This window comes from Oncorhynchus kisutch, linkage group LG7 (assembly GCF_002021735.2).
Source record: "Oncorhynchus kisutch isolate 150728-3 linkage group LG7, Okis_V2, whole genome shotgun sequence".
NCBI classification, from domain to species: Eukaryota; Metazoa; Chordata; class Actinopteri; order Salmoniformes; family Salmonidae; genus Oncorhynchus; species Oncorhynchus kisutch.
This window is the reverse complement of record NC_034180.2, coordinates 44,346,233-44,356,861: the sequence shown is the minus strand read 5'-3', so window position 1 is coordinate 44,356,861 and position 10,629 is coordinate 44,346,233. Positions and strand designations below refer to the sequence as shown.

The window sequence follows — 10,629 nt, the reverse complement described above, 5'->3', positions numbered from 1 at the left end:
GTTTACAGCACATACTCCTGAGACTTTGCTGTCAAACTTTAATCTCTCTCTCTCTCTCTCCTTTCTTTTCACTCCCTCTTTCTCTCTGATGACAATAACAATTTGTCTGCTGTGTTAATGAATAGGGTCTTGGATTACGAATAGGGTCTTGGACCTACAAGGAGATTTCTACTAACTTGTTCCTGTCAGAGTCGTCCAATGTAAGGTCATCAAACAGATCAGGAGATCTGCTTAATCCGAGCGCCAGGTCGAACCGGATCCCCTTGGTGCAAAACAATGAGTGCCTAGATTCTCCAGTCCTAGCAACAGATAAACAATGCAAGGAAGCAAAGGGAGCTGAGAAGCTGTTCGGAGACCTCGGCTGTTTCTGTTGGAATAATGTGGAATCTAAAGTCGTACGACAAGCCGGTTTTATCTGGCCTGCTTTAAAACAAGACGCTCGGAGCCATACAGAAGAAAAAATGCAAATCTGTGCTAATTGCTAAAGAGAAAAGGAGACGAGGGCCAGTTAATCAAGAAAGCTGCTTAAAGCAATGCCAAAATAACTCCACACCTCCTGACCTGAACAAACTGAGCACGCCACTATGCATCTGGCTTTCCACAGAAACTCAGCTGGGCTTTAAGGATTGCTCTTAAGCCTGACATGTTTGGCAGCAATACAACTTAAATGTGACAACACTCATTTTAGAGATCTGCTTGCATTCATATACGGAGGGTGGTGCGGACGGACCAGTACATCACTGGGGCCGAGCTCCCAGCCATCGAAGACATCTATGCCAGGCGGTGTCTGAGGAAGGCTTAGGACTTTGGACCAACCACTCCGAGACAGCTTTTTTCTCCAAGCAGTAAAGCCTGCTGAATAGTTAATCAATGGATACCCACCACGGACTACTGTACATATATATGCACTCACTCGATCTGTACTGACTATCTGTACTGACTTTATCTGTACTGACTATCTGTACTGACTATCTGTACTGACTATCTGTACTGACTATCTGTACTGACTTTATCTGTACTGACTATCTGTACTGACTATCTGTACTGACTTTATCTGTACTGACTCTATCTGTACTGACTATCTGTACTGACTATCTGTACTGACTTTATCTGTACTGACTATCTGTACTGACTATCTGTACTGACTTTATCTGTACTGACTCTATCTGCACTGACTCTTTGCACATTCATATGTCTCTATCCACGCACTCACACAGACTTACACTGTCTGTCTCACACACACACTTACACTGTCAGTCTCACACACACTCACACTCACACACACACACACACACACACACACACACACACACACACACACACACACACACACACACACACACACACACACACACACACACACACACACACACACACACACACACACACACACACACATATTGATGCCACATACACACATATTGATGCCACATACACACATATTGATGCCACATACACACACAATCAGACGTAAACACTCTCTCCCCCTTTACGATGCTGCTACTATTTATGATTATTTATGCTGCTGCCCAGTCACTTTTTATCACTTTTCATACTGGGCTCATCTTCCACTGTATCCCTGCACATTGATATGGTACTTGTACTGGTACTGGCCTTATATACTATATAGTTTACATTCTTAAGTGTTTTATTTCTCATGTGTTACAATATTTTATCTGACCTAGTGTTGTTTCTGTGCTTTATTTTTTAAGACACCATTTTTTGCCGTACCTTTCATATTGAACTCTGCATTGCTTGTATGGATCCATTTTGCTGGTTGGTTTACACTTGTTGTATTCTGTGCATGTGACATGTACACTTTGATTTTATATCCTTTTCTGTGTTCTGTGTTCTGTGTTCTCTTTCATTTGGATCTGAAGGAGAAGGGAAGTCCCACAGGGAGACATTTCTGAGTTGTCTGAAGAACGCTGCACATCTCTGGTAAGTTAATTGGACATTTACCATCCCAGAGATCCCATATGACGTGTATAGCCATTGATTAGCAGCTGGCAGCACACACGCGATACCAGCACCCCAGGGTTTAGTCCACTTGTAGTGAAAGATATGGACTGTAAAAAATAAAAAAAAATACATGCAGATTGATAAATAAAATGAACAAGATATAAATTTAGCTACGTCACAATCTACATCTGCTGCTTATAGAGACTATAGAGTAAAAATCCTTCTGGCTAAGTGTCTGTGCTCTTTGTGTTCAACAATGGGGGACGGTAACACACAGGAACACCTTTTCAAAAATGTCAGACGACGGGTTTTCAGAAAATACCCCCTCTCCCAATCAATAAAGCTACCTTTGACAATGGTGCATATTGTCGCCGTGACATTTAGTCACCCTTCTGTTTCTCACCGAGCGACATGCTGAAGAGGAATACAACAAGGAGATTTAATATGTGATCGATAGGTACACTCGAATGATACATTTGCTCGCATAATGTATGGTGATGGGTGAAAACAAACACCTAGCTTCATGGGGAATTTGTATTCTGGACAGTGTTTCCCTAATAGCTGTATGGATGATGTTTCATTACTGTTTTCTGCTCCATTCTTTTCTCTATACAATCAAAAAAAGAATACACTGTACACATGATTGAATCAAGGATATAACATCACCCCCGACCCCCTGTGTATTTAGGATGAGCAATGTGTGTGCATGTATTGTTATGTATGTGTGGATGTTTTTATATGATTACATGTGTATACACTGTTTTTATATGATCACATGCATATACACTGTTTTTATATGATCACATGCATATACACTGTTTTTATATTATTACACTGTTTTTATATGATTACATGTGTATACACTGTTTTTATATGATTACACTGTTTTTATATTATTACACTGTTTTTATATGATTACATGTGTATACACTGTTTTTATATGATTACACTGTTTTTATATGATTACATGTGTATACACTGTTTTTATATGATTACATGTGTATACACTGTTTTTATATGATTACACTGTTTTTATATGATTACATGTGTATACACTGTTTTTATATGATTACACTGTTTTTATATGATTACATGTGTATACACTGTTTTTATATGATTACATGTGTATACACTGTTTTTATATGATTACATGTGTATACACTGTTTTTATATGATTACATGTGTATACACTGTTTTTATATGATTACACTGTTTTTATATGATTACATGTGTATACACTGTTTTTATATGATTACACTGTTTTTATATGATTACATGTGTATACACTGTTTTTATATGATTACATGTGTATACACTGTTTTTATATGATTACATGTGTATACACTGTTTTTATATGATTACATGTGTATACACTGTTTTTATATGATTACATGTGTATACACTGTTTTTATATGATTACATGTGTATACACTGTTTTTATATAATTACACTGTTTTTATATAATTACACTGTTTTTATATAATTACACTGTTTTTATATGATTACACTGTTTTTATATAATTACACTGTTTTTATATAATTACACTGTTTTTATATGATTACACTGTTTTTATATAATTACACTGTTTTTATATGATTACACTGTTTTTATATAATTACACTGTTTTTATATGATTACACTGTTTTTATATGATTACATGTGTATACACTGTTTTTATATGATTACACTGTTTTTATATGATTACATGTGTATACACTGTTTTTATATGATTACATGTGTATACACTGTTTTTATATGATTACATGTGTATACACTGTTTTTATATGATTACATGTGTATACACTGTTTTTATATGATTACACTGTTTTTATATGATTACATGTGTATACACTGTTTTTATATGATTACACTGTTTTTATATGATTACATGTGTATACACTGTTTTTATATGATTACATGTGTATACACTGTTTTTATATGATTACATGTGTATACACTGTTTTTATATGATTACATGTGTATACACTGTTTTTATATGATTACATGTGTATACACTGTTTTTATATGATTACATGTGTATACACTGTTTTTATATAATTACACTGTTTTTATATAATTACACTGTTTTTATATAATTACACTGTTTTTATATGATTACACTGTTTTTATATGATTACACTGTTTTTATATAATTACACTGTTTTTATATGATTACACTGTTTTTATATAATTACACTGTTTTTATATGATTACACTGTTTTTATATAATTACACTGTTTTTATATGATTACACTGTTTTTATATAATTACACTGTTTTATATGATTACACTGTTTTTATATGATTACACTGTTTTTATATTATTACACTGTTTTTATATATTTACACTGTTTTTATATGATTAAATGTGTATACACTGTTTTTATATGATTACATGTGTATACACTGTTTTTATATGATCACATGCATATACACTGTTTTTATATAATTACACTGTTTTTATATGATTACACTGTTTTTATATAATTACACTGTTTTTATATGATTACACTGTTTTTATATTATTACACTGTTTTTATATGATTACATGTGTATACACTGTTTTTATATGATTACATGCGTATACACTGTTTTTATATGATCACATGCATATACACTGTTTTTATATGATCACATGCATATACACTGTTTTTATATAATTACACTGTTTTTATATGATCACATGCATATACACTGTTTTTATATGATTACATGTGTATACACTGTTTTTATATAATTACACTGTTTTTCCAGGCAGCCTATATGTGGGATCTGTTCATGGTTTGGTTGACAATATTTGTTATGTATATGTAAGTGCTGTACTGCAAATGAGGTTGGTTTCAATCACAGCCTGTCTGTGTGGACTACGGCTTGTCTGTTATATATTTTTTGTGTCTATATAGTCTGTCTTGACTTGTGTGTATGTAATATGAATGTGGCGTGTGTTTGCATTGAGTGCGTACACAATCTTTGTTGCGATCTGTGTTTGTTGTTTGTATCAATACACTGCTATTCTGCAGTCTGGTCCTTTCCCATTGTGAGTTGTAGTCAAGGCTTGTGTCTGGGCCAGCTTAGAGCAGCCCTTGTGACTGACATCTCTAAAGCCTGGTGTTTAGACATCTCTCCCTGTGTTTCTCTTTTGATCAGCGTCTGCCATTCTTACTGATTTTCCAAATCACTGGTGCTTGTCAAAGAATTAATTACCTGGATCGGTGCTCGACTGACTCCAAGCACCAGCTGCGGGTTCACCGGAGAGCACCTCGGCATTCTCCCAGCATTCCCGGCTAATCACCCACAATCCATTTCAAAGTCAACCTGATTGGCCCAGCTACTCGGAGAATAATGTGGAATTAGGCTGCATCCCGACAGTAACAGTTTTAGATTTGCATACTGGCAGTGTACAGCAGATTACCTTCACCGCTCGCCGCTCGGCATGGTGGGAGGTGAATATTAGCATCAGCGCCAGTGTTAATGACAGTTGCCTCGTACAGCTTATTAGATAAGTAATGATGTAAAGCATTCTGCTGAGCGCATATCCTCTCTGAGTTATTATTTAATCTGCTCCACAATGTGTTCATTACGGGCCGGAGATGGAAATCCAGAGGCATGGCTTCTCAAAAAGAGGAGAAATAGAGTGGTTTTAATGGGGAAAAAGGTGTCCTTTACTGAACAGTGGACACCGGGGCTCTCTCTGTGAAGAAGAAATAAAATGTCCTTGACATTTACCTGTAACAAAGCTTCCGCCAAATCCTGACTCTGCCATAGCCATGATGCAACAGGAAACAGGATTCGTCAGAGGCAATGTTTTTCCATTCCTCAGTTGTCCAGTGTTGGTGATCACATGCCCACTGGAGCTGCTTCTTCTTGTTTTTAGCTGATAGGAGTGGAACCCGGTGTGGTCGTCTGCTGCAATAGCCAATCTGTGACAAGGATTAATGAGTTGTGCGTTCCGAGATGCCATTCTGCACACCGCTGTTGTAATGCGCCATTATTTATCTGTTTGTGGCCTGTTTGTGGCTTGCACAATTCTTGCCATTCTCCTTCAACCTCTCTCATCAACGAGCTTACTTCTCTCAGGACCGCCTCTGACTGGACCATAGACACTCTGACCATAGACACTGTCGTGTATGAAAAGCCCAGGAGGGCGGACGATTCTGAGGTACTGGATCCGGCATGCCTGGCACCAACTATCATACCATTTTCAAAGTTGCTCGGGTCACTTGATTTTCCCATTCTATCGTTAAATCGAACAGTAACTGAATGCCTCGATGCCTGTCTGTCTGCTTTACATATCAATCCACGGCCACATGACTCACTGTCTGTAGGAGCGATCCATTTTCGTGAACGGGGTGGTGTACCCAACAAACTGTCCGGTGACTGTATGTCACATCAACACAGACACACAGAGAGAAATACGGTAAACGTAATTATAGAGTATTTTCTCCTTTGTTGTCCTTTTGCTTCTGCTAAAAATACCTCCAATTGGCTGCAGTGTTACATCACCCCACCCCATCTCCAAGCACTAACTGACCTCTGTATCACAGACACACTGTGAAGAGAGCACCAGAGAGCAGAGCAGACAGTGATAGAAACAGGCAGGCAATACCAATGCCAAACACAGCCCAGTATAGGTAAATATAGACACATTCTGTCATAGAACACTGTCTACATCACAGATAGTGTAGGACAGCCCTGACGGACCATGGACACTTTACTGTTTGTAACAGTAGACAATCTGTTTCATATATCCCTGCGAAGTCGAACCACAGCAGACTAACCTCAGCAGAGTTACCGTCTGGTCCGCCAAGAGCTCTCACACATTTATGATCATACAGCTACTCACGCACGCATGCACTCTGGACACACACACACACACACACACACACACACACACACACACACACACACACACACACACACACACACACACACACACACACACACACACACACACACACACACACACACACACACACACACACACACACACACACACACACACACACACACACACACAGAGATAGAGAGTGTCCAACAGTGCAGCTCACAGTCAGACCACAGCGCATAGACAGCTTGAACCCTGTTGTCCCCGCAACCCTGACCCAGATAGCCCAGTTAGTATCAGACACCAACACTCCTGAGACATCATAAAACCACTCGAACAGAATGACAGGTTTCCTGCAGTATATCACTATGTTATACAGTACATGGCTCTACACAGTTCACTCACTGGAAGTCATTGCATTGTTTTCCCCCTTAGCCTTCAGCAAAATGTTAAATGGCAGTCGTTCTATTTTATCAAGTTGTCATTCAGGTGTTTTTTTTAAGGCTGTCCGACTTCACATGGGCAGTATTCCAAGAATAGAATGTGTGAGAACTTCATTGTATAATACCTCAGAGAGTTGAAGCACCGTTCTCTGGATGACAGCAAATTGGTTTCACATTTCAACAAGGACGGTTTTCTTGATAGATGATATATGAAATAAACATGTATTATTTACTATCCGTCAGAGTGGGGGCCTCCAAAAATTGCATGAGGTGAAATGGGGTTCACAGTGACATATATCAAAATAGTGTGATCGGTGACATCTTTCAAGTCATTGGATGAAAGACTTTATGATTTACATGTTATATTATCAGAATAAGTGGGGCCTTATCATTAGTTTCCTGATTCTTTACTGGTGTATTGATTTATACCATGACATTGTTGAATATTCGTTTCTGATAGGCTTGAAGGGCATTCTAGAGTGTCCATTATTTCCCATTAATGCACAGTATATCAGCATGGTAGAATTCAATGGCTATAGAGGGTTGCCAGTCAAGGTATGATTGCCTCCTGGCGGCCATGTTGGAAGATCACTGCATCAATTCTTTCAACAACAACAGCTGAGTGGCTACCCCAAGTACATTAAAACAGTGCCTAAAACTGGTTTATTCATCAAGACGGTCAATTTCTGTGCAGTATTTGGCTGCCCTAACAAGGCAGGAAAGACAACAGGATTTTTACAGATTACCCACAATCATGAAACACCAATTAGATAAGACTCAAGAACTGTCAGAAAAGTGAAGAAGCAATTTCTCACGTCAAGACCTGAACCCACTGGTTTCCATTTTAGCTTAGCTATTATGCTAACCAGGTGTTAACAACAAGACTAAGTTAGCCAACATTAGCTAGCTAGATAGCTTGTAGTCAAGCTATTACCATGTCCCTTACATAGGCGGCGCGTGAGTTTCAAGCATTGGGGAAGCGATTTCTCATCATAAAAATGCACCTTTACAACAAAGGATTGCATGCATCTATCGCTGCATTTGCAGACTAATGTAAGCTTACTATTCCTAATGTGATGAACAGATTGTGTTGACTATTGGTTGTTACAGACCAACAGTAGATGTAATCTTTATAAGACACTGAATGAAGTAAACTCAACCGAACAGTCAGGAGCCCTGATGGAATAGGTGAGCTGAAGAAGTGATATTCTAACATCAGGTGTACTCTACATGTAGGTTCTCCGGCTGACCTCGATCAAGACACCCATGTCGACTGGATTCCTACTGTGAAGATGAGCAATGCTGCATCAGTTTCTCCTTCACTATGTTTTCCTTTTTCAGATATGAAAGGAGACATCCCTCAGTTATACAAGATGGTTGACATATGCTGTGCTTTGGTCAATCTGAATGATTATGTTGTGCCATTTGAGTAGAGAGCACTTTCACCTTGTTGTCATGACAAAGGTACCCCCTTAAATCATATGAATATATAAAATGTAATTTGGAAAAACATGTCAAATCCTGTTGTTCATTGTAAACAGACTATACTTCAGTAATAGGCTATATTGTTGTATGGGTGAAATTAAAAGTGTGTCATCTCTGCTTTGCCTTGCCCCATTGAATAAAATGTATTTCTTAGAGCCTAACTATGATTTATTTTACAATTTAAACACATTTAGCATAGACAATGTCATTGTTGTGGTAGTATTAGGCAAACCATCTTCATTATCACAGTGGCAACTCCAAGTGCCATTCAGACCTGGGAGAAAAATATCTGACAATGAACATGGTAGTAATGGTTGTATGTATGTTTTAAGCTAAGGACCCCATCTTCCTGTTTCCAGACATTTCACTACCTAGAATACAATGGTTGGATTTGCATTAAACAATTAAATGTCGGCACAAGGCATGTACAAAGTCTAGTGTAATGATTAGCTTCATATACACTGTTTACTGGTATAGTTTTAAATTGAGAACATATAGCTCAACAATATGTTAAAACAATATGCACAATTTCAAAGGGTGAGTTGCAAATGCCCATAAGGCAAATGCCACTATACTGCAGACGGAGCGGGTCGAGAATTTCAAGTTCCTTGGTGTCCACATCACCAACAAACTATCATGTTCCAAACACACTAAGACATTCGTGAAGAGGGCACGACAAAACCTTTTCCTCCTCAAAAGGTTCTACAGCTGCACCATCGAGAGCATCCTGACCGGTTGCATCACCGCCTGGCATCTGACCGTAAACTGCTACAGAGGGTAGTGTGAACGGCCCAGTACATCACTGGGGCCAAGCTTCCTGCCATCCAGGACCTGTATAATAGGCGGTGTCAGAGGAAAGCCCAGAAAATTGTCAGCGACTCCAGTCACCCAAGTTATAGACTGTTTTCTCTGCTACCGCACAGCAAGCGGTACCGGAGCGCCAAGTCTAGGACCAAAAGGCTCCTCAACAGCTTCTACCCCCAAGCCATTAGACTGCTGAACAATTCATAAAAATCACCACCGGCCAATTTACATTGACCCTCCCTCCTCTTGTACACTGCTGCTACACGCTGTTTGTTTGTTACCTATGCATAGTCACTTCTCCCCCACCTACATGTAGAGATTACCTCAACTAGTCTGTACCCCAGCACACTGACTCGGTACCGGTGCCCCCTGTATATAGCCTCCACACTGACTCGGTACCGGTGCCCCCTGTATATAGCCTCTACACTGACTTGGTACCGGTGCCCCTGTATATAGCCTCCACACTGACTCGGTACCGGTGCCCCTGTAGATAGCCTCCACACTGACTCGGTACCGGTGCCCCCTGTATATAGCCTCCACACTGACTTGGTACCGGTGCCCCCTGTATATAGCCTCCACACTGACTCGGTACCGGTGCCCCCTTGTATATAGCCTCCACACTGACTCGGTACCGGTGCCCCCTGTATATAGCCTCCACACTGACTCGGTACCGGTGCCCCCTGTATATAGCCTCCACACTGACTCGGTACCGGTGCCCCCTGTATATAGCCTCCACACTGACTCGGTACCGGTGCCCCCTGTATATAGCCTCCACACTGACTCGGTACCGGTGCCCCCTGTATATAGCCTCCACACTGACTCGGTACCAGTGCCCCCTGTATATAGCCTCCAACCTGACTCGGTACCGGTGCCCCCTGTAGATAGCCTCAACACTGACTCGGTACCGGTGCCCCCTGTATATAGCCTCCAACCTGACTCGGTACCGGTGCCCCTTGTAGATAGCCTCAACACTGACTCGGTACCGGTGCCCCCTGTATATAGCCTCCAACCTGACTCGGTACCGGTGCCCCCTGTATATAGCCTCCACACTGACTTGGTACCGGTGCCCCCTGTATATAGCCTCCACACTGACTCCTCGGTACCGGTGCC

General features: G+C 39.9%; 1 long non-coding RNA gene across 1 annotated transcript; it reads left to right on the top strand.

Annotated features, from left to right (window-relative positions):
* The first annotated feature begins 295 nt into the window (after positions 1–295).
* Positions 296–9,137, top strand: LOC116374642 (uncharacterized). Its single transcript, XR_004210535.1, has 3 exons — positions 296–893; positions 1,881–1,941; positions 8,467–9,137. It is a non-coding gene; the product is annotated as an uncharacterized LOC116374642 (long non-coding RNA).
* The last annotated feature ends 1,492 nt before the right edge of the window (positions 9,138–10,629 follow it).